Source organism: Anabrus simplex, chromosome 5, assembly GCF_040414725.1.
Source record: "Anabrus simplex isolate iqAnaSimp1 chromosome 5, ASM4041472v1, whole genome shotgun sequence".
NCBI classification, from domain to species: domain Eukaryota; kingdom Metazoa; phylum Arthropoda; class Insecta; order Orthoptera; family Tettigoniidae; genus Anabrus; species Anabrus simplex.
The window spans coordinates 408,461,933-408,487,010 of NC_090269.1; the positions used below are offsets into that span (position 1 = coordinate 408,461,933).

Genomic DNA, 25,078 nt, shown 5'->3' on the forward strand with positions numbered 1-25,078 from the left:
AGCCTACTCCTGTCGATTTCCACCAAGTGGTGTTACGTCCCCATCCGATGGACGATTCACCAACCGCGTCATATGCCCTGACTCCATATGAACTCTGCGGTGAAATTTTGGATTTTAATCTAGACTTTTAGCATGCAATCTAGTGATTAGAAATTTTGAACCACCACCTACTCTACCCTGCCGGCCAACATTCTGATGGTGAAATCTTTTCGACCAACGGGACTCGTACCGGCTAACCGCGGTGTCAGACCATTTAGACCTCACGGCCACTAGGAGGGTTTCCTAAACGGATGAACTATGATAAAGGGAACACCTGGTTACGAAGGCTACGTTACGAAATCTCGACGTCACCAATGATATTCCGAGATAACTAAATGTGTGTCACGGTCTACGGGAATATATTTTACAAGAAAAAAAAATGTGTAATTGTAGGAGGCACCTCGATATGACGTGCGCCTTATCATCTGCTTGACCGCTGTTCTGCAGATTGCTAAGCTGTCCGCATTAGGTAGGTGGCTCACGACTAAGTAACCACAGTTTGAAATCAGTTCTGTTCTGTAACACCTACAATGACACTGGGAGCGGTAATGTACTCATAATTTCCTTCAAAAACCATTGTGTAGTTTGTAGTCTATTTTAGTCTAGGTGTTAATATAAGGAAAGATCTTCATTGGGATAATTACATATAAATGCAATTGTAAATAAAGGGTACAGATCTCTGCACATGGTTATGAGGGTTTTAGGGGTTGTATTAAGGATGTAAAGCAGATGGCATAGTCTATAAGTCTCTGGAAGGACCCCACCTAGAGTATGGTTCCAGTTTATGGGATCCTCACCAGCATTGTTTGTTTCGAGAACTGGAAAAAATCCAAAGGAAAACACCTTATTTTCTTCTTTGTAATTTCGAACAAAATAGCAGATTTACAAAAGTGCTGCAAAGTTTGGGCTGGGAAGACTTCAGAGAAAGGAGAAGAGCTGCTCGACTAAGTGGTATGTTCAACGCTGTCAGTGAAGAGATGGCGTAGAATGAGATTAGTAGACGATTAAGTTTGAGTGGTGTCTTTAAAAGTAGGAAACATCACAAAACGAAGATAAAGTTGGAATTCAAGAGGACAAATTAGGGCAAATATTCGTTTATAAAAAGGGGAGTTAGGGATTGGTAAAATTTACCAAGGGAGATGTTCAATAAATTTCCAAATCGTTTGCAATTATTTATGAAAAGGCTAGGAACTAAACATAGGGAATCAGCCACCTGCGGGACTGCTCTATTTGCAGATCAGTGGTGACTGATTGATGTAATGTCTTTAATTTTGATCAATCTAACACTAAGCCTCTATACAGCTCGGATTTAGGACGCTTGACGCCCTGAGCATAGGCGGATTTGGTTCTGGATTAAGGGTAGTTAGTTGTTGATCTACAAAAGTCCGATTCCGTGGCTGGATGTTCAAAGTAGTTGCCTTCGGTGTTCAGGGTATCGCGTTTGATTCCCCGGCGGGAGGGGGTTTTTAGTCACTTTTGTTTAATTCCTCTATGTCGAGGGCGAATTTTTTAATGATTTCTTCAATGTACATCGTCATTAGCCTGCCTGGTTTACATGGTCTGACGCCGTGGTCAGCCTGTTCGATTCCCGTTGGTTGAAAAAAATGTTACCATCCGAATGTTGGCTAGGAGGGTAGGAGAGGTGGCGGTATACAATTTCTAATCACTAGATTGTGTGCAAATAGCCTGTATGCAATTCCAAATCTCTACACAGAGTTCATATTGAAAACTTTGGACAGGACTAAGTCAGATAGATAGAAAGAGCACTCTGAATCTCAAAATTTTCACCAAATCCAGCTAGCAGGAACAACTTCCTTCCTTCATAGAAGACCTGATGACAACGTATTATCTGACACCAACCCCAGCTACCAAAAGGTTCCTGGACGAACGAATCTAGAAAACTGCAGAAATAAACCCAGAATTCTTTAACACTCCCACCATGAACAATGATGAATGGAAAACAGCCAATTTTTCGTCACCTCTACACGAGAGGAACAATTTACGGCTTTTATCACTGTATTTGTAATAAGAAAGATTTTCACAAAGTATCCAGGACTGTGTTTGTGAAATTTGCGGCTCTCATTGTTCACTGCACCACTTGTTCGACAGCACACAAAGCACACTTCTCTTTGTGATTATGCAAAAGATGAAACCTTGTATTGACAGCGAATTTCTATACTTTTAAAATCATATGCACACATTCTGTTTATTAATAAATATTATTTAATATAGCGTGGGGGCATATAGTGCCGTTGATGATGATTCTTCCGTTAAATGGCCACATCAAACTTTGAATAGGCTCCTTGGTGTTATTCGACAGGACTAGTATATATGCTGACACCGAGTTTCACCCTCTCCCTGCCTCATCATCGTCATGATCATCATCACCACACCCACACGCAAAGGCCACTCATGGGCGTTAATAGAAAGACCTGCACAAGGCGAACCGAACATGTCCTCAGACAATCCCAGCACTAAAAACATGCTCGAATAATAAATAAATAAATAAATAAATAAATAAATAAATAAATAAATAAATAAATGACAATCCACAGCTTGCTTCCAATCATCTTCATTTACACACTACATACCACCACAGAAATATTTAGTAACTAGCAAATGCACCCGTGCTTCGCTACGGTATTCTACACTGTATTCGGATATCGAAGTAAATTTCAGTACACGCAGTGAATAAGACTTTTTTAAATTTCATGTCACTTAGCTTTATCCGGCAAACAGTATGGGGAGGTCCGCATACATTGTTTCCAATGTAACGTACGAGTTGCGGAGTTGTGATGATAACGGCAGGCTCACTTGCCTACTCCATTCAAAATCTAGATGGGAAATTTTCGTTATAATGGCAGTCCCTTTTGCCTACTGTCGGTCACAATGGATTTGGGGAGATGTTGTTACAATAGCAGGCCCTAATTTCCTACTTCCAGGCACATTGCAATTGAGGAGTTTTCATTATAATGGCAGGCACCTTCCCTACCGCCAGTCAAAACTGAGTTGTGCTGTTATCATTATAATGAAAGGCCCCCTTTCCTAATGCCAGTCAGCTTACTGGTAGTCACACTCAACAGTCCCCTTAATGAATACTTAATTTTAATGAATACATTGAAAGTTTATTTTGAATTCCAATAATCTTTCATACACAGCACCTCCCAATTCACATGAAAAACAATAAGATGCTGTGCATGACCTGATACACATCAGTTGTGTCATCTGAAATAACAGACGAAAATTGAAATTGTTTCATTTTCACAATGCACCTCAAAGGATATTGTCTAAAAGTCCATTCTGGATTGTCTCGTAAGTTCCTCTAAACTCTGTTAATTCTAAGAACTTACTTTTAAGAGACGTGTACACCTAACCAGCAAATTCTAGTAACACTCAAAAGACACCAGGATTCAATGATTTTCAGGTTTAGGTATGACAGCATAATGAAAATTTGAGGTAGCCAATAATTTTTGAGAGAATTTATCAATTTCGTCTAACTGTCTTATTGTATTTGTTTGTTTGCTGTATGTATGCATCACTTAGATGATAGCCGAGGTGTACCTTTCCTAACATGCAGGCTAGTGCAAATGAGACTTATTGGCAGACCTACAGTCATCACAGCCACTCATGTCTGAAAACAGAAGCTTTCCATAGTATAATACAAAGTACTGTACAGGATTTTTTTAATTTTTTATTTATTTTATTATTTTTATAATTTTATTATTTTTATTATTTTATTTCGTTTTCATAATTATTTCATTTTATTATTTATATATCAGTGGATAAAACTATACACTGAAGGGGCTTTCAGATAAGAGCAAAGGCCTATCCTACACAAAATATGCATAAAAAAACCCACAATAATACTGTATTTCATATATTCACGTACTGTCATTACTTTTAGCTGGTAATTACTGGTAGCAATACGGTATGCTATCAGAGTCATGTCTGCATGAACTACATGTTGCTAAAGCATAACACCAAATGTAGGATAATTTTAAATGGTTTGTGTTTAAAGATTAGCCCACTTTCAGTGGGTATTATCCGTTTGTAAATCATTTACCTTCTTCATATCTCTTTCAGAACTTTCGTGCTGTTTAGATTTCTTAGTTGAATGTTTAAAATCATTTTCTCCTGCTCTTGCCCAAGTTGCATCACCTCCAGATAATATGTCTTTCAGGAAAGCCACATAACCATATGACTTTGCTGGCGAGACCTAGTGATTACAGTACACTGTGTCTTCTGGTATGATCGAGAATAAATTTGTTACTTTCATTGACCTGTCTTAGTCTCATCCTTGGCTTTGACATTATGAAAGTGACTAAGGTATGAGTGATGCTAGTAATGCCGTTCCTTATGCAGCCAGTCCCTGCTATGAATGGTATGAAAAAATTGCTCATAGGGACGGTTGGTGCATGCATTTCAGTAGGTTTGACAGACTGATTTGCAATGGCAACTTCTGGCTTGGTGAGGAAAGCAATGGGAAAATATCTCACTCCTCATTTCCCTAGTGTGCCTATTCAGTGATGTCTAGGCTATGTAGGCTATGTATGACAGCTGTTGGCGGAACTGTGGAGGATCAAACCAGCCTTCGGGCTGAATACCCAACATACATGCACATAACCATTCAGGGGCGTATCCAAGTGGGAGAGGGGGGGGGTTACTGTGGGGTTAGAACCACCTACTCCGCATGGAAATTTTACAAAAAGAATATAAACAGAAACTAACAGTAAACAATAAACTAAACAGAGGTATGTTGTAGGGCCAACAGATCTCTTGAATTTATTTTCTAAGAAGCCTCGTAAGTTGGATCAATCAATCAATCAATCAATCAATCAATCAATCAATCAATCAATCAATCAATCAATCAATCAATCAATCAATAAGCAAATCAATCAATCAATCAATCAATCGATCGATCAATCAATCACTACTGATCTGCATGTAGGGCAGTTGCCCAGGTGGCAGATTCCCTATCTGTTGTTTTCCTAGACTTTTCTTAAATTATCGCAAAGAAATTGGAAATTTATTGAACATCTCCCTTGGTAAGTTATTCCGTTCCCTAACTCCCCTACCTATAAACGAATATTTGCCCCAATTTGTCTTCTTGAATTCCAGCTTTATCTTCATATTGTGATCTTTACTACTTTTAAAGACATCACTCGAACATATTCGTCTACTGATGTCATTCCACGCCATCTCTCCACTGACAGCTCGAAACATACCACTTACAGTATTACATTATAGCATTGCCATTATTACTCGTTACTAGAGATGTGCGCGAATGATGCCTGGAATCGCGAGAATCGGTTCCTACTACTCCGGGTTTGCACTCAATGTCGCATGCGAGGAATCGGTTCCCGATGATGTCACCAGAGTGTGCTGAGCATACTCACTGGAGTGAGTCTTCCGTATATATGTGGGGCAAATTTGAACGTGCAATATTTGCTATTTCTTTTGCATACAGTGAAATGCCTTATTGGGTTGTCATGAATGAATTATGACACATAATAATGAAATAACAATTTATCCTGGTTGTCTGAAAATCACATTTCACGGTTCGATTCTGGGTGTAGAAATCGACATTGTTTTTTATGCTTAGGCCTATACTGTATTTTTCGAATGTGGTTATAAAAAATAGCGAGTATAAACGTATAAAGTCTGTGGAATTAAGTCACATTTTTAAAAATACACAACTTGTTTCGTAGCATAACTGTCTTCCGTTACATTTAATTTGCAATGAACATTTCGTGCTCATGTCCGACTATTTGGCTGAATGGTCAGCGTTGAGGCTTTCGGTTCAGACAGAGGGTACTGGGTCGATGCCCGGCCGGGTGGGGTATTTTAATCGCCTCAGATTAGTTATTTTGGGCCGGGGACTGGGTGTTTGTGTTTGTACCAACATTTTCCTCTTCATATTCAGAAAACTTATTACCAACCACCAGAGAAACATTCAATAGTGATTACATCCCTCCACATAGGGTTGGAGTCAGGAAGGGCATCCGGTTGTAAAACAGGGCCAAATCAACATGTGCGTTACAGTTCGCACCTACGACCCCACAGGTGTGGGAAAAGAGGTAGAAAAAGAAGAAGAAGAACATTTCCTACTACTGTACTATTATGAGAAACTGTCAGAATTTCTATTTTTGTTTTCATCACTGCACAAAAGTAGGTAAGGTTGTCTCTTTAGGACAAGTGTATTTTCATGAAATAGTAGTACTAATACAGTATTATGTCATAATCCCCGTACAAGTTTTGTTTATTTATGTCAGTAATCCATACAATGTGATTAGTTTCAAACAAAGAATCATATATTGTGATCAACTACAGTCATATTAAAGTATATAACTCCAGAACTCTATAATGAGATCAGGCATGGCTTGGAGAGTGACCTGGTTATAAAACAAAATGACCTCACGTTACAGAACACATTCGTGCTGCACGTGATTCCGCATCTGCATCATAGATGGTGCTACTAGCTCCTCGGAATCGATTTCGGAATCAGGTAACCCGATTCCCAAGGCTAATGGAATTGATTCTTCACGATTCCACTCCCAACCCATCACTACTTGTTACATTATTACATTACTTATTAATTATTACTCACCACTTAGTTGAGCAGCTCGTCTCCTTTCTCCCAAGTCTTCCCAGCCCAAACTTTGCAACATTTTTGTAATGCTACTCTTTTGTCGGAAATCACCCAGAACAAATAGAGCTGCCTTTCTTTGGATTTTTTCCAGTTCTTGAATCAAGTAATCATGCTCAGAGTCCCATACACTGGAACCAAACTCTAGTTAGGGTCTTACCAGAGACTTATATGCTCTATCCTTTACATCTTTGCTACAACCCATAAATACCCTCATAACCATGTGCAGAGATCTGTACCCTTTATTAACAATCATATATATGTGATCACCCCAATGAAGATCTTGCCTTGCCATAAGACCTATCTGTGTCGGTGTGACGTAAAGCCACTAGCAAATAAAAACAAAATTTAAAAAACAGATCCTTCCTTATATTAACACCTAGGTACTTACAATGATCCCCAAAAGGAACTTTCACCCCATCAACACAGTAATTGAGAGATCTTTTTCTATTTTTGAAACTCACAACCTCATTTTTAACCCCATTTATACCATTGCCTACTGTCCATCTCACATTATCGAGGTCATTTTGCAGTTGCTCACAATCTTATAACTTATTTATTACTCTGTACAGAATAACATCATCTGCAAACAGCCTTATCTCTGATTCCACTTCTTTACACACATCATTGATATATATAAGGAAACATAAAGGTCCAATAATACTGCTTTGAGGAATTCCCCTCTTAATCATTACAGGGTCAGATAAAACTTCCCCTACTCTAATTCTCTGAGTTCTATTTTCTAGAAATATAGCCACCCATTCAGTCACTCTTTTTTCTAGTCCAATTGCACTCATTTTTGCCAGTGGTCTCCCATGATCCACCCTATCAAATGCCTTAGATAGGTCAATCCGAATACAGTCCATTTGACCTCCTGAATCCAAGATATGTGCTATATCTTGCCGGAATCCTACAAGCTGAGCTTCAATGGAATAACCTTTCCTCAGTGGATGTTAGACTATAAACTGAACATACCATTCACAGCAAAACTGTTGACCTTGATCATATTGTTCTTGTTTTGTATTTTAATGTAAGATTTTGCAGTACACTGCAATCTGAATATCAACACAATTCACTTGTATCAGTATCCTTTGGTCAATGCTGAGTGTGACACTATTTCAGACGTCCATGCATGAGTAAATGTGGCCTGGATGAAGTGGCAGCAAACTGCTGGCTGCAATCGTCGGACACCAATCCACCTACAGTCCAAGGTTTACAGGACATTTGTTCGCCCAGTCTCTCTGTATGGCTCTGTATGCTAGCCAGCAACAGTCAAGCACGAGCAAGCACTTCATGTCATGGAGATGCGCATGCTTTGCTGGTCACTTGGACTGACCCAGCTACATCATGTTATCAACCTAGAAATCTAGAAAATTATGGGAGTTTCCCCGATCATACATAAGATGCGTGAGATCCGACTTTGGTTGTATGGCTACGTAATGTGTAGAAAAGTTTCATCCTGTATTGTACAGGCAGCAATTTGCATCAAACCATCACACCACAGAAACACTGGCTTGATCACCTCCAAGAAGACATGCGTTATGTTCATCTTGATGTTTCAAGTGATGCCCTTAACAAAACCAAGTGGAGAGTGGCTTGCAATACAGCGCACCCTGCTCTATTACAGGATGAACACTAAGAAGATGATGATGATGATGATGATGATGATGACAACGACGCATGTGTGCACCAAGCACCTTCATTCTGTTCTATCATCATTTTTAAACTATAACCCCCACCATCGGCTGATCCTGGCTGTGCTACTGTAACAATTTATGCTTAAAATAATAATAGATGTATTAAATATCCTAGAATAAGTCTGATTTCTGCCTGATATTGTCTGAAGAATAACAAAATCAGGTGTATCACATCCCTACGTCCTTATTTTACTCTTCTCTTCAAACTTAAGCTATGGAAAACAGATGTTTTACATGTATTTAACACTTTTCACTACAAAAAAACACAGCACACCAGAAAGCACCTCTTTCAGACATGCTTGCTGACTGCCTGGGCTGGATTACACCCAGCCCAAAATTGTTCTATTTGCAAAGCATGTTACTCCCCATCACTGCCCTCAAGCAGCAGCCAGCCAGCAAGCATTTACTGAAGTGGGTACAGTCCACCAACCCACCATGCATAGCTTGAGAGAACTATCTACCATTAGCACACTACCATTGCTCAAAATTTTGTAACAGCAACACTCGCGTGAGCTATATGCTTAGCCCATAAATTTATTTATTTGTTTATTTAATTCTTTTAATGCTGTACTTTATACTGAGGAATTATTGGACATTAAACTCTAATACATGTTACACTCAGTCAGTGGCGGCTGGTGGTTTAAAAGTTCAGTGGTGCACAATTTTTACCAATGATATAATATGATTACAGGCTACTTTTCAAATCTGGATACATTAACAATACCTTTTCATTATTAAGAATAAAATAAACATTTTACATTTCTATTTTCAGGAATATTACTACAATGCATTAACATTTTTTAAATTTAAAAACTCTTTTACCATATTGAAATGAAACACTTTGAGATAGCCTAATTCCGGTATTGAAAAAATATCCTTTTGTAATGTATCTGGTTTCAAAATTAAATGTCGCATGGGCCTACCCATTTGTTTCACCTCAGATTTTTCCTTGACAGTCCATTCCGGAAACGGCCTAGACATTAAAAACTGCATGGAATTCATGATCTGGGAAAATACCACTAACTGATAAAAACACACGTGCTGACACGAATGTTTACATAATGAAATCAATAGCTACTTAGCTTGTACGCGCATAACAAAGCTCACGACTATACTGAAAGAAATGGCGGTGTTTATTTTCAAATTTAGAGCCATTAGTTATATATCCAGCCACGGCCGGCTTGATGCGTCGCTCTAGCCAGGACAAATAGCTCTAGCTAGCTCCTTATGGAGCGCAGCGAGGGATCCAATCGGCCGTGATCCAGCAGATGAACTTACATCCGGTGTCGCTAGATGACACTCCTGTTCAATAACAGAATCTCACATTGAGCAGCAACGGTCTCTAGCGACTAGTAGTTGGTTACGTAGGAGCATGGCTGATTTGATGCTTCGCTCTAGCTAGCTCCTTAGCGCAGAGAGGGATCCAGTCGGCCGTGGTAGGAGGAGCCAGGTTGATAAACCTCCATTTAAACAATGTATAAGGAGCCACGCCTATCTTTTCCTCACCCCGCGCACCCCTCTATCAGCCCAAAAGCACACTTCTAGCAGCCCCGCGCACCCTTCGACCAGCCAAGGTTTCATCCTACCTCAGGTTGACTTCCCGCTGCAAAATTTTCGGCTCCTGCAGTGAACATCTAAGAGTACCGGCTTGTGAAGTACCCTGTAGTCAATATTTGCTCTTTCAAGCTCTTGAAAGGTTTGTCTTATTGAATGAAAATACAGTAGTTGAGTAATCCAAATTATGAAACTTGACCTAAAATAAACATAAAAATTTAATGGGGGTAGCGCAAACCTGCAACCTTATGGAGAAACCGCCCCTTAACTCAGTTCAAGCCACTTTTCAGATGTATACATTTTAAATTCTATAATTAGAAAACCCATATCATTTTCAATTTTATGTATTTGAAAAATAGTGTAAATTTGAAGACGTGTAAGAGAATTTTAGTTTGACAGAACTTAGTAAATCTTTCATATTTTAAACAGTGGTTTATTGTTCAGTAACTTATACAAATATTGAATTAAATAATTAAAATAGAGCTGAACCATAATAAAAACCAAAAAAAAAAAAAAGAGATTTTTAACCTCAAAAATCTGTTAGTGTCTTGATTTTATCTTTTATTGAGCCTATTGTGATATGTTCATGTTTGTGGGAAAGAACATAAGGAACAACACAGGTTACTCATTCATGTAATCCCTGTCTGGACACAAAAGTTGAAAGATGAGGAAAGATTCTCCTCCTCATTGTTCTTTCTCCTCCGACCACACAAATAGCACCTACCTAACTTGTTGCCTTGCTCTGGCAGCTGAGCACCTTATTAGAAAGAAAATACTAAAAAGAAAGGCATGAATTTCTACTTCACTTGTTTCACACCCAAGTCTATTTTGTATCTTCAATTTATATATTAGGGCACGTTGTAACAATTTTCTCAACATTCTCATCTGGAAACAGTTCTGAATATTCCATCTCAATCTGCACACCTACCTTCCCCTTTAGGTCCTGGCAAGTGAAGAATGGTGCTCTAAGCTCTAGTATGAAGGTTCTGAAGTGTATTATACCTACTTCACTTAAATGTTTCTTTCCTGTAGTAATATCTACCATCACTGTCATCCTGCCAGTCATCTGAAGAAGTCTGATAACTATTTTGACCAATATTGTCAATTACTTCCTCAGAATCATAATAATATTCCTCTTCCAAAATATAATCTTCCTCTCCATTATTGTTATCACCTTGCACAGAACTATTCTCATTGCTATTTTCTTCAAACCAATATCGGATAACATCCTCTTAGCTAGTGCCAGCCGCTGACATAGTAACACAACTACTCGCACGAGGTAGAGGTGTAGCCCAGCCAACTTCAATGCCAAATTACGCACAGAACCAACTCCTTAGAAGTGCAAACAATCATAAGTCATCATAAGATTAGAGGAAGGAAGGTACTAGAAACCACGTCCCTCCTTCGCTCTTGGCTATTATGCAGAAAAGAAAATGGCTGGGCTACACATATAGCCCGTGCAAATGCCGGAGGGTTAAAGTCTGAAAAAGAATAAATTTCTTCTTTAATGATTCAAATTCAGTTCTCAGTGGAATATTAATACACCTGATGACTGATTTCTTATTTTTAATATCTTCTTTCTGTTTCTCTTTCAGGTCAAACTGGTGCTGTGGTGCTGTCTCGTAACCATGATGTTTTTAATATGTACTTCTGCCCCCTCTAACGGTTGTGATGTATTTTGTAATTGCAGTACATTAGACTGTCCTGAACCTGAAATGCCACAGTCTTTGCTCTGCCAGTGCACATGTGGATGTCTTCAGTAAGTTATCTAATATTATTATCAGTCAGTAAGAGTTAGGGTGTAGCCTTTCAAATGTTATGCCACTGCTCTCCCATAATAGCAATATATAGCCTGACACTTGAAACATGAATTTCCATTGACTAATCCAAAAGTGGAGTGGAGTGTTAATGTGCTATGCCTATGGAGCCAATCTCTGCATTCGGGAGATGAGTGGAATCAAAGCGTACCATCGGATCTCCTGAGAATGGTTTTCTGTGCTTTCCCATTTTCACTTCAAGGCAAATGCATGGGAAGTATCTCTTTATAGACCACAGCCAATTCCTTCCAACCCTGACCCCATTTCATTCATGATCTCCATTAGCTTCTCAACTCCGATTGCCACCAGGAAGGGTGTCCGCCTGTAAAAATATGTAAAATTGCTTTTTGAACTCATGTTGCTGTAGTTAATGGGTAGTTATGTTTTTAACTTTGCTTTATTATCACTTGTAGTGTTAAGCTAGTAGTAGTTCAAACTATAGTATTGTAAGCCACAGTGTTAAGTACTGGAAATACTTAAGTTATGTGTGAATTTGTATGTAATGATGCTGGATTTAGAAAGTTAAACTAGTAGTATTTCTTGTCATATTTTCTTTACATGGAATTGCTTCTTCTTGTTGTTGTTGTTGTTGTTGTTGTTGTTTGTTTGTTTGTTGTTGTTGTTGTTGTTGTCGTCGTCGTTGTTGTTGTTGTTGTTGTTGATGATGTTGTTGTTGTTGTTGTTGTTGTTGTTGTTGTTGTTGTTGTTGTTGTTGTTGTTGTTGTTGTTGTTGTAGAGCAATACTAATAAATAACCTGATACTTGAAACATGAATTCCCATTGGCTAATCCAAAAGTGGAATGGCTGTGCGTGTTAATTTGCTATGCCTATGGAGTCAATCTCAGCGTTTAGGAGATGAATGGGATCAAACCATACCATTGGATGTCCTGAGAATGGTTTTCTGTGCTTTCCCATTTTCACTTCGAGGCAACTTCACTTTATTATCACATATAAAGTTAAGCTAGTAGCAAGCTCAACCTATAGTATTTTAAGCCATAGTGTTAAGCACTGGAAATACTTCAGCTGTGTGTGAATTTGTGTATGATGATGCTGGATTTAGAATGTTAAACTAGTAATATTTCTTGTAATATTTTCTTTCCATGGAATTGCTTGTTGTACTCTTGCTGTTTGTTTGTTTGTTTTTTGTTGTTAAATAATAATGTTAGCTTTACTCTATTATTACACTACTGTAAGTGACCATTGCCACCAGGATATTTCCCATTTGCGATGTATTTGTGAAAATAATAATATAACATCCCTCACCTCATTCGTAAACCTGTATCAGGAAATGGGACAAAGGAGTAGACATATAATCGTGTAGAGACACATAAAATCCTTACCTGTTACAGTAGTTTTAACAACATTTATCTTTTTTTAAATCAATTTGGTTTTTAGCTGCTCTGACTGATAAATCGTATGGCACAATGGGATAGAAAAGGGCTAGGAGTGGGAAGGAAATGACCATGGCCTTAATTAAGGTACAGCCCCACCATTTGCCTGTTGTGAAAGTGGAAAACAACAGAAAACCATCTTCAGCACTGGTGACAGTGGGATTCAAACCCACTATCTCCCAAATTCAAGCTCACAGCTGTGCAATCCCAAGCACATGACCAACTTTCTAGGTTCATCATTTATCAAGCTTATAAAAGTGTTCAGAGAAGTCCCACCTTACAATAAAAAATATCAATTAAATTAAAATCAACTCCTCAACTTGATTTTAATTAAATTTATATTTCTATTGTGAGGTGGCACTTCTGTTATGTAATCAATTATCTCTGCCTCCCTATCCCCCCCACCCCCACCCTCTGTTCTACTTTTAAATCTAGCTTTGATAGCAGGCATTGCATCTAACAATCTTAGAAGTTGTTTCTCACCTCTATAATGGTCAGAGAGTCATAAAATTTGTCTGATACAGGCTCATCTCTGCCTGCTGCCATTTCTTGATGGATGCAGTACCTTTCATTATTCTCTTGATACAGACCAGAGCAAAATGTAGCTTCCACAGAAGTCCCAGCCTCATCCACAGCTGTGACAATATGGAAGCTGCTACGTATGGATGGTGCTGAGTAATGACATTCAGAGCATGATGTGTCTGACTGTTAAGGAAGGTGTTGCTCATTGGGTCAGCCGTGTTGCAATAACACTTTCTGGCCCAGTGAGGAAGGCAATGGCAAACTACCTCGCTCCTCATGTTGCCTAGTATGCCTCATTTTGGTGCCACCATCAGTTGTTGTGTTTTCCCCATAACCACATAAACTTTGCTAGCGCTATTTGAGGATCCAACCAGCCTCTGAGCCCATAACCTAACAGACAGAGAAATGAACAGACAATCTCTAAATCTACCGCATCATTCCATTCATTTATGAATGTCCTTCCCTTCTACCGTTTCTATGCATGGTCAGTTATGAAGTGAGATAAAACTTTGGACCAAATTTTAAGGCCTAGATGTCCCTGACAGTACCATCATCAGAGGTGTCAATGAGATGAAATGAATGATATGATATATGACAGTAGGAAGGGGAGAGGATGAAACCTGGTGCCAGCAAATAGCCTGCTATTGATTATCACCAATGGGTCTGCTCAAACTTAACATCTCCATACACAGTGTCATATGCCCTTACTCCATATAACATTATAGTGAAGCTCAAAATTGAATCCTGGGTTTTGGCACATAATCTAGTATTTAGAAATTGTACACCTCCACCTCTCCTACTCCTCCGGCCAACATTCTCATTGTGATTTTTTTTTCAAGCAAGAGGGCTCTAACTGGCTAACCACGGTTTCAGCCCATGTAGACTTTATGCCTTATTGATCATGGCCACTAGGCGGGCTTATTCCATTCATTTATGTGTCTAAAAGGAACTTGCTGTATGGCTCAGTGGTAAAGTGACAGCTTTTAGATTACAAGATTGTACACACAATCGTACAACATTGACATTACAGGTGGCACACGAAATGAGCCACCAATTTATTGTTGAATAAAAACTGAATTGTCAATGCAAACTCAAAGAAACATATACTTCAATGAAAAATGCACTATGTAGAATTGTTCTAACTCAGCACATGCTAAATATTGCCACCATTTTGATTTCGAACTTCCTTCAAATGAATACTTATGTTAGCGATTACCCTACGGCACATGTCTTCTGTGATTTCACTGCAAGCTTGAAGAATATGTCTTCTGAGCTCCATTAAATCATCTGGACATTTTGGAAAAAAAGATTTTCCTTTAGGTACCCCAAAAGAAAAATGTCACATGCATTGTGGTCTGGACTATTGGGGGCCAAAATTGTCCGTTATTGAAAGGGACCTGGAAGTCTGAATGAAATGACCCACATGTCAAAATGCTCGTGTAAGAAATCCAAAACAATGTTTGCAGTGTGTGGCCTTGCTCCATCTTGTATGAAACACTGTGTGTTGAATGGCAATGCAGTAGCAAGGAGCTTTGGAACAAATTTATTGCAGATTATACTCAAATAATACTCACTGTTCACAGTTTCTTTTTTTTTATTTTTTTTTTAAGGTTTCCAATAAGGTCGCTTCAGTTCCAATATTGTTCCTTTCCATACAAATTACTCATACAGCCTGTATGTGATTCTCTTTTAAGGGCCCATCCTGTGTTAAACTGTTGTCAGAAACCCTTCTGAGTCACAACAAGGCTTTTCATTTCCTGAAGGAAAAACACAACTGCTGATCACTCCTGCGTTGTTAGTCCTCCCTTGTCAGTCATTGTTGTAAATACTAGCCTCCTAGCGCTGCTATTATGAATTATGCAACATTTCATAACACATTTGTTTCTCCGTGCTCTACTGTTACTGCTGTTGAGATGGCATTGCATTTTTTACCATATTAGCAAGGGATTTTCCTGTTACGTTGAATTCTATGCACCCAGTAATGAAAGAATTTTGACTCACAACACACAATAACAAGCTGTACAAGTTACACTTGGTCCAGGTCTACCATTCAACAGTTAATTGATGCAGTTGACCAAGGAACGTTTACAAAACCCTGGAGTTCACCACAGCAGCCCTGAAGCCAAAAGGCACTGTTATGATAAATAATTTTAATGCAGTGGTTGAGCAAATCACAAGGCATGGATGGAGTGGCTACAGACATGATCAAAGCTGCTGGGATTCATGGACTTCAGTGGTTATACAGAGTACTGAACATCATCTGGAATGAAGGGAAGACTCCAGAAGACTGGACAAAGGGCAGCATTGTTCTGCTCTTCAAGAAAGGAAGCAGGCAAAAATGTGGCAACTACAGAGGAATCGTATTTCTGTCACATGGACTTACGTTGATGGAGAAAGTTATTGAATGACAATTAAGGGTCATTTTTGAAACACAACTTGAGGAGGAACAGTATGGGTTTAGAAGCAGCAGAACAACAACAGACCTTATCTTCACTGTAAAGATGGTAAAGGAAGAACACTGGGAGAAGGGAATAGATATTATCATCTTTGTCTTTCTGCATATAGAAAAGGCACATGACAGCTTGCCAAGAGACAAAATATGGGAATGTCTGGAAAGAAGGAACTGCCAGTATATCTTACTAACAAGGTAAAAATGTTGTACAACCACTGCCAGAGCTGTATCCAGATAGGAGGTGGTTCTTCTGACAGGTTCACAACAAATAAAGGAGTGCAACTGGACAGCACTTTGTCACCTCTCCTGTTCATTATGGTGATGGATGAAGTAATGAGGAGAGTGAAAAATGAATTTAATGAGGACTTCAATGCAGATGATGTGGTGATTTGGGGAGGAAGAGGAGGAGAAGTTAAACAGAAATCACACACTTGGAACCAGCAATTTAAGCAGTTTGGCCTAAATTAAGCCACACGAAAACATGCCATGCAGGTTAACATCCAACTGGATGGCGAGAAAGTAGAAAACGTTAACCGTTTTCAATATCTTGGTAGTATTGTAACTAGTGACGCAAAGTCCTCTGCTGAAATCACTAACAGAGTCATAAAAGGAGTGCAATTTTATGCATAAGTTAGGTGTCTTCTATGGGATAACCAAATACCTTTAAGTGCAAAGAGAACCCTTTATCAGGTATATTTCACGCCAAAACTACATAATGCCCTTGAAACCTGTACGATCAACAGTAGAGATACTAGCAGACTTCAAGCTAAAGAAATGAAGTTCCTGAGGTCAATGCTATAGGAAATAAGAAGAGATAAGATCCGGAATGAAGAGATCTGTCCTAATACACAGGTATGACAGTTGCTAAGCAAAAATGTAAGAACATCGAGACTCAAATGGTATGGTCATGTAAAAAGGATGGATCGAATGAGAATAGCAAGAAAATAGCTAGAAAAGAAACTGGAAGACAAAAGACCTAGAGGCAGACCAAGGAAATGGTGGATCAGTGAAGTAAAGCAGGAGCTGGAATTAAGAAGATTGGAATGGTACCATGATGAGAAGGAAGAAATATACGTAGAAAGACAAAGATGAAGAGGACCCTTGTAATGCACCTGGGCGACTGGAGATGGTTAAAGGATGATGATGATGGTTGCAACCACCGTAATGGATTCTCAATTGCAGGAAATTGTAGGACTATACAGTCTAGGGATGTGCAATGAAGGAGTCTACAGACTCATCTAATTTGCTACCGACAATTACTCCATGATGAACACTATGTTTAAAACGTCACCTTTCCTAACTATACACGTGGATCTCCCCTTAAATGTTAAATACAGAAACAAAATAGACTGCATGCTTATTAACAAGAGGTCAAGAACTTCCTTTTGCAATATAAAAAAACAGGCCAGGTGCAGAATGCAGTTCCAGTCATGGCATTCTAACAGCTTCACTCAAGTTAAAATTCAGTCATAGCCATCATTCTCATTCTCCCTTATCTAGCTCCTGCCAGGTTGGGACATTTATGGCACTTCTCCAACTTCCTGTCTCCTTCCACCATTCCTTTCCCATCATTTTTTCCTAATCAAGGATTTTTCTTCTTGCGCTCCTCTTTATTGAATTGATCTACCTTGCTCTAGGTCTCCCTCTTGCTCCCTTTCCCTCGAACTTCATCTCCATCATCTGTTGTGGTATTCATTTCACCACCATCCTCTTCAATCAATCAATTAATCAATACTGATCTACATTTAGGGCAGTCACCCAGGTGGCAGATTCCCTATCTGTTGTTTCCTAGCCTTTTTTTAAATGATTTCAAAAACTATGATCAGCAGAAAACAGTAAATAAGAGGGTAAAGAGACTCTGGAATGGGTTTAAATCAATTGTTGAGGAATGTTAAAATAGGTTTGTACCTTTAAAGATGGTAAGGAATGGTAAAGATCCGATATATTATAACAGAGATGTAAAGAGACTAAGAAGGAGGTGCAGGCTGGAAAGAAACAGAGTTAGAAATGGCTGTGGAAGTGAGAAGAAATTGAAGGAAACTTACTATGAAATTGAAACTAACAAAGAAGTCAGCTAAGGATAACATGAAGACAAGCATAATGGATGGTCATACAAATTTTAGTGAAAAATGGAAGAGTATATATAGGTACTTTAAGGCAGAAACCGATTCCAAGAAGGACATTCTAGGAATCATTAATGAACAAGGGGAGTGTGTATGTGAGGATCTTCAAAAGACAGTAGTATTCAGTCAGTATGTAAAAATTGTTGGTTACAAGGATAATGTCTAGATAGAGGAGGTGATTAATGCAAAAAAAGTATTAAAATTTAGCTATGATAATAATGACATTTACAGTAAGATACAAAAGTTGAAAACTAGAAAAGCAGCTGGACTTGTTAAGATTTCTGGGGATATAATAAAAACGATGGGTTTGGGATATAGTACCACATCTGAAGTACTTATTTGATTATTGTTTACATGAAGGCAAATGCATGGAGAGTTGCTATAGTAGCCCCTGTGTATAAAGGAAAGGGTGATAGATATAAAGCTGAAAATTACAGGCCAGTCAGTTTGACATGCATTGCACGCAAGCTTTGGGAAAGCATTCTTTCTGATTGTATTAGACATGTTTGCAAAATTAATACCTGGTTTGATAGAAGGCAGTTTGGATTTAGGAAAGATTAGTTCACTGAAGCTCAACTTGTAGGGTTCCAGCAGGATATAGCAGATATCCTGGATTCCAGAGGTAAAATGGACTGTATCGCGAATGGCTTATCTAAGGCATTTGATAGGGTAGATCATGGGGGGAAACTACTGGCAAGAATGAGTGCAATTGGACTAGACAAAAGAATGACTCAATGGGTGGCTATATTTCTAGAAAATAGAACTCAGAGAATTAGAGTAGGCAAAGCTTTATCTGTCCCTGTAATAATTAAGAGAGGAATTCTTCAAGGCAGTATTATTGGACCTTTATGTTTTCTTACATATCTATGATACGTGTAAAGAAGTGGAATCAGATGATGTTATTCCTTACAGAGGAATAAATAAGTAACGAGATTGTGAGAAAATGCAAAATGACCTTGATAATTTTGTGAGATGGACAGTAGGCAATGGTATGATGATAAACGGGGTTAAAAGTCGGGTTGTGAGTTTCACAAATAGGAAAAGTCCTGTCAGTTTTATTTACTGTGTTGATAGGGTTAAAGTTCCTTTAGGGGATCATTGTAAGTACGTTGGTGTTAATTTAAGAAATGAAAGAGCTTACCAGTATTTATTCTATATTTCATTTATTTTTTACAAAATATTAATATTTTGTTGGGTACAGGAGTACAGCTAGAGAGAGAGCTGGCCATGCAGCTAGGGGCGCACATCTGTTAGCTTGCATGGGAAGATAGTGGGTTCAAACCCCATTGTTGGCAGCCCTGAAGTTGGTTTTCCATGTTTTCCCATTTTCACACAAGACAAATGCTGGGGCTGTACCTTAATTAAGGCCAAGGTCACTTCCTTCAAAAATATGAAATATCAGGTTTACATGAGGCACTGATTCTCCACATGTCCTTACTTGCTTTCTAATGGCACCTGTCCCCATAGTCGATACATCCCTATTCATTACCACAACATCTCCAGCACATGCACCTCAGCTTTGCAGCACTCCTGAAACCGATGTACTCACTCGCTGGATGTTGTTTTCGGATTGTTGGTCCTTTTATTTGCTCCTCTTTGTAGTTTAATACATTTTCAGTGTCCTTTTGCCTACTTATTTTGCATGTACTTGGATGTTTTGCCACAAAGTCACCTAAACTTTGACATTTTCACTTTTCTCCTTTGAAATGATTGGTTATCCACTATTATATCTTCATGATCCTCAACAATCTTTGTTTATTTGTCCATTAACCATAAAACCACACAGTCCAGATAATACTATCCCATCCTGTTCTGATGCCACAATGACCATTGTGCCCTGAAACAAAGAGACTGTAGTGGTTAGGCTTAAATAATTCCGCTGTTCATATTATAATGGTTATACCATCCGCCATGCCAACTTGCTATGGGCCCAGCTCATCACCATATTTGACCCACCCCCTTACTTCAACCGTGCCAATCACAAGCAGCATTTAAGTGCTAGGCCAGCCCCACTCGCTGCCACCCGCGGTCCTGTGCCAGAGGAGTATGGAAATGAATCCACGATTAATCTGGAGTCTTCCATTTCGCGAGGTTCGTGGATCCATTGAGCATCCGGACTATTCTAGAAGGGCCAGCGCAGGTATATAAGAGAGGAACGACCTGCCTGCAGTCAGTGAGAGTTAGACTGGGTGAGTGAATGAGGAGTGAGAGTGAGATTGAGTTTGCTGGTATGAGTGTGCAGCCTGATGTAGTATCTGCCTGTTGGAGCCGAGGACTCATTCCTGTTTCCCTGACTTTGTGCGTGTTCGTCCCTTGGGACCGGCTGCTGGAAAAGAACCTTGGGTGTTCTGGAGCAGCGCGAAGGGAGCACTGGGTGACGACGTGTGCAGACTGCGAACGGAGTTCAACGGACAGAGTGCTGCGGATACTATCCCGACCTGTGTGAATTGCCGTGATTATCGAACTAGCGTGCTACAGTGCGAACTGACAGTGAAGGAGAGAATGTGTAGCCATGTGACGTGGAACCTTGTGTGTGAATGTAGAACTGTGTAGCAAGAGAACATGAGAAACTGAGGAAGAGAGAGAGCGCGAACCGTGTAAGTGTGTAACCGTATACCTGTGTAAGTTGTAAGCTCGGCAATCGTGTGTGGGTGTGTGTGTGTGTAAATCTGTAATTGTAGTGCTTAATTAATAAGTCTTAGAAATAGAATGCTACCAGGTTCTGTACTCATTTATTTACTTACTTACCCTGTCAACACGTAACAACTGGCGTCAGAAGTGGGATGGGCAAGTGTAATAAACTGGTGGATAACCTCTTACGTTAAAACTGGTGTCAGAATCGAGTACCTGGTAGCGTATTTTGTAGTCGACAGAAACTTCTACTAGTGAAATGAATTCCGAACAGCTCCAGATTTTACTAAGCAAGTTTAGTGAATTTGAAAATAAAATATTTTCTAGCTATGACGAACTCATTAATGAACTGAGATCTGAATGGACATCTAACACGAAGCAACTGAAAACAGACTTAAATGAACGGAAGAGTGAGCAGTTAAACTCGGAAAACGAAGTGCGCTCTCTCGAAACAGAGGTCGACAATGACGATGTGCGGGACGACAACAAACTGGATGAGAAGGGGTATGAAGAGATGCCTACTATTTTGGAGTCCGGAGTTCGAGGCACAGCAGTGGAAGTGAGTGCACTGCGTGCAAAAACGATGGCTGTGGAGACATGAATGTATCCTTCTAGCAGCGACAGCGACTCCACCATCATGAAGTTGGAAACCCTACGGTACGATGGGATTACTTCCAAGAGAACATGCCAGACCCAGTTCGAGACCGGATCGATGTCCAAGAAGAGTGCCGAATACCCGATCGCCGGACTACGTGTACAGAAGATGATAGTTCAACGCAGCCCCCAGCTAAGTTCGACCTATGAGGAGGTTGTGGGAGTGCTCGACGTATGCTGCGGTGTCCACCAACCGAGAGCCACCTACCGAGTCCAGCAGCAGGAGAGGACTCAGCGCACAGATATAACGCCGCGGATAATCGATGCCGAGATCGAGCGACTAGGCGATGTGATTGTGGAAGAGTTATCCCGAGGTGACATCAAGCTCGAGGCAGCTGACACCTGTGATAAACTACATGGCGCTGAGATCCATCCAGGGAAGATGATTGGCAAGAAACAGAACTACGAAGAGGCTCTGACGATGGCCCATGAGACAGAGCCAGCAATTGCAACGGCACGGCTGGAGGGACCCCTACTAGGAGATGGAGCAGCAATGGAAGACGAACCGATGAACAACGAATGAGGATGCCACCTGACCAGGACACTTGTTCCGGCACGAAGCTGCATGCCGGTACGAACATCAAATTCTGCACCCCAGAAGAAAAGGAAATTCAGCAGGGCTAAATCTGGATGAGCAAACCAGTCCCGGGCATCACACCAGACGACTATGAAGGCGCTCAAGCCCTGAAAATGGATGCAGGTGTGGAGGAAAGGAAAACCACCAAAGTTCCGACTGCCACGCGAAGATTTGAACGAGGACACCATCGACCGAACCCAGCAGATCCCCCATGAGAAGGTGGTGACCAACCGAATAAACAGTATTGCAGCGTATCGTGGAGCAGCTCGGGACGAGCAGCCTTAAGGAGGGGGCAATGTAATGGTTATAGCGTCTGCCATGCCAACTTGCTATGGGCCCAGCTCGTCACTGTACTTGGCCCATCCCCTTACTTCAACCATGCCAATCATGAGCAGCACTTAAGTGCTAGGCCAGCCCCACTCGCTTCCGCCCGCGGTCCCTGGCAGAGGAGTATGGAAATGACTCCACGATTAATCTGGAGTCTTCCATTTCGCGAGGTTCCTGGATCCATCGAGCATCAGGACTATTCTAGAAGGGCCAGCACAGGTATATAAGAGAGGAACTACCTTCCTGCAGTCACTGAGAGACTGGGTGAGTGAGTGAGGAGTGAGAGTGAGATTGAGTCTGCTGGTGTGAGAGTGCAGCCTGATGTAGTATCTGCATGTTGGAGCTGAGGACTTGTTCCTGTTTCCCTGACGTCATGTGTGTTCGTCCCTTGGGGCCGGCTGCTGGAGAAGAAGCTTGGGTGTTCTGGAGCAGCGTGAAGGGAGCACTGGGTGACGACGTGTGCAGACTGCGAACGGATTTCGACCGACAGAGTGTAGCGGATACTATCCCGACCTGTGTGAATTGCCGTGATTATCGAACTAGCGTGCTACAATGCGGACTGATGGCGAAGGAGAGAATGTGTAGCCATGTGACGTGGAACCTTGTGTGTGAATGTAGGACAGTGTAGCATGAGAATATGAGAAACTGAGGAAGAGAGAGAACGTGAACCGTGAAAATGTGTAACCATATACTTGTGTATGTTGTAAGCTTGGCAATCGTGTGTGTGTGTGTGTGTGTGTGTGTGTGTGTTACTTATTTACCCTGCCAACAAGTTACAATATTTTAAATTATATTTCAAGATGTATACTCCCCACAAGGGAGCCTCCATGGCTCAGGCATCAGCGCGCTGGTCTCTCACCACTGGGTTCCGTGGTTGAAATCCCGGTCACTCCATGTGAGATTTGTGCTGGACAAAGCGGAGGTGGGACAGGCTTTTCTCCAGGTACTCCGGTTTCCCTGTTGTATTTCATTCCAGCAACACTCTCCTATATCATTTCCTTTCATCTGTCATTCATTAATCATTGCCCCAGAGGAGTGCGACAGGCTTTGGCAGCCAGCATAATTCCTATCCTCGCCGCTGGATGGAGGCTTCATTCATTCCATTCCTGACCCGGTCAAATGACTGGAAACAGGCTGTAAATTTTCATACACAGTATGTATACTCACCACAAATGAATGAACATAACATACAACCTTCTATTATACATCACATGAGAAAAAATTGAATAACGTTAACTATTGTCCTATTGATATTCAAATTCACAATTGAAATTTTCAAAACAAGATTTTCAAAACAATATTTCCCTTTCTTGGTGTCCACCAGTGGCAATGTATGCATTTTGAGTAACGGTTGACCTTTACAGATTTTCTCCTGCTACTAATAATACTTTTTGAAAAAATTCAATATAAATAATCCAAGTACTTCAGGCAAACTTGTGACATACTCATCTTACCGAAACACTTTTGTATAGTTTGATATGTCAATCCTTCTTTTCTGCAAAAAAATCCGTAAAGTGCTCCTTAAAGTTTAGGTAACTCACCAACTCAGAAAGCTCCATCTTCGCACTGGCCGAAGAACAGTCTTTCGTTACTCATGGAATATCTCAGAAATGTTATTTGTTTTAAAGAACTCAGGCTGTGTTCTCCAGAAACAGTTGTCAGAAGGAAGCTTAAAGTAAGGTGTCAAAATTTTGCAAGCCATGTTTGATAATAATAATGTTATTGGTTTTATATCCCACTAACTACTTTAATGGTTTTAGGAGATGCTGAAGTACTGGAATGTTGTCCCAGGGTAGTTATTTTACATTGTAGTAAAGCTGCCAACACGGTGCTGTTGTATTGGAGGATCTTCAAATACCACTGGACTGAGCCAGGATCGAACCTGCCAAGTTAGGGTCAGAACACCTGCGCTTCAACCGCATGAGCCTCTCAGCTTCCCTTAAACACTCAGAAGAAAAAAACTGCACAGGATATTGTAGAGGAACAATGTGTGCTTATTTCTGTGCAGTTTTTCTTTTGTTCTTTTTCTGATACACACCTATAATATGACCCAATAATGTTCAAAAATGTGTTTCTATAAGTTTTCCACACTTACAAAGATTTATTTACAAACATGTTTTGCAATGCACACACCATGGCATCCTTCTGGCCATTTAGTACACACAGTTCTTGATCTTTTCATAACTCGTTCTGTCTTGCTGCATGTTCAACAATATTTTGCCTTTTTTCATGAGAGTTTAGCAAGTTTTCTAGGCCCTCAAAAATCATCAATAGAAAGCCTTACAAATGCTGATTCTGCTCCTAGAACAAAATGTTTTGGACAAATTATCTATTATTGAGGCAAGAAACTGGTACCATGACATGACTTCTAAACTATCTTTAGCATATTTTTATTTGTATAAGATATACACATTCACACCATTCTCGAAAATTTATTGAATTCCATTCTTTTCCAATATTTTATTGTATGCTGCTCATCAAGGTAATTATACAGCATCATACTAATCACTCGCATAAATGTAACGTAGTCTCAGATCATTCTTGGTTTCAATGTCACAGTTTCTCGCTCACAACCTTAGGTTTAACATTCAAGTAACCTACATATGATCCTAGATGGTGTTAAGAAAGCAACAACTCTGGCTGCTGGA

At 40.0% G+C, this 25,078-nt stretch overlaps 1 long non-coding RNA gene across 1 annotated transcript in view; it reads left to right on the forward strand.

Annotated features, from left to right (window-relative positions):
* The first annotated feature begins 517 nt into the window (after positions 1–517).
* The window catches only part of LOC136875015 (uncharacterized), a 46,773-nt gene continuing 22,212 nt past the window's right edge, over positions 518–25,078 (forward strand). The window contains exons 1-2 of the long non-coding RNA XR_010860339.2: positions 518–584; positions 11,532–11,695. This is a non-coding gene — a long non-coding RNA (uncharacterized lncRNA). The remainder of the gene's footprint in view (positions 585–11,531; positions 11,696–25,078) is intronic.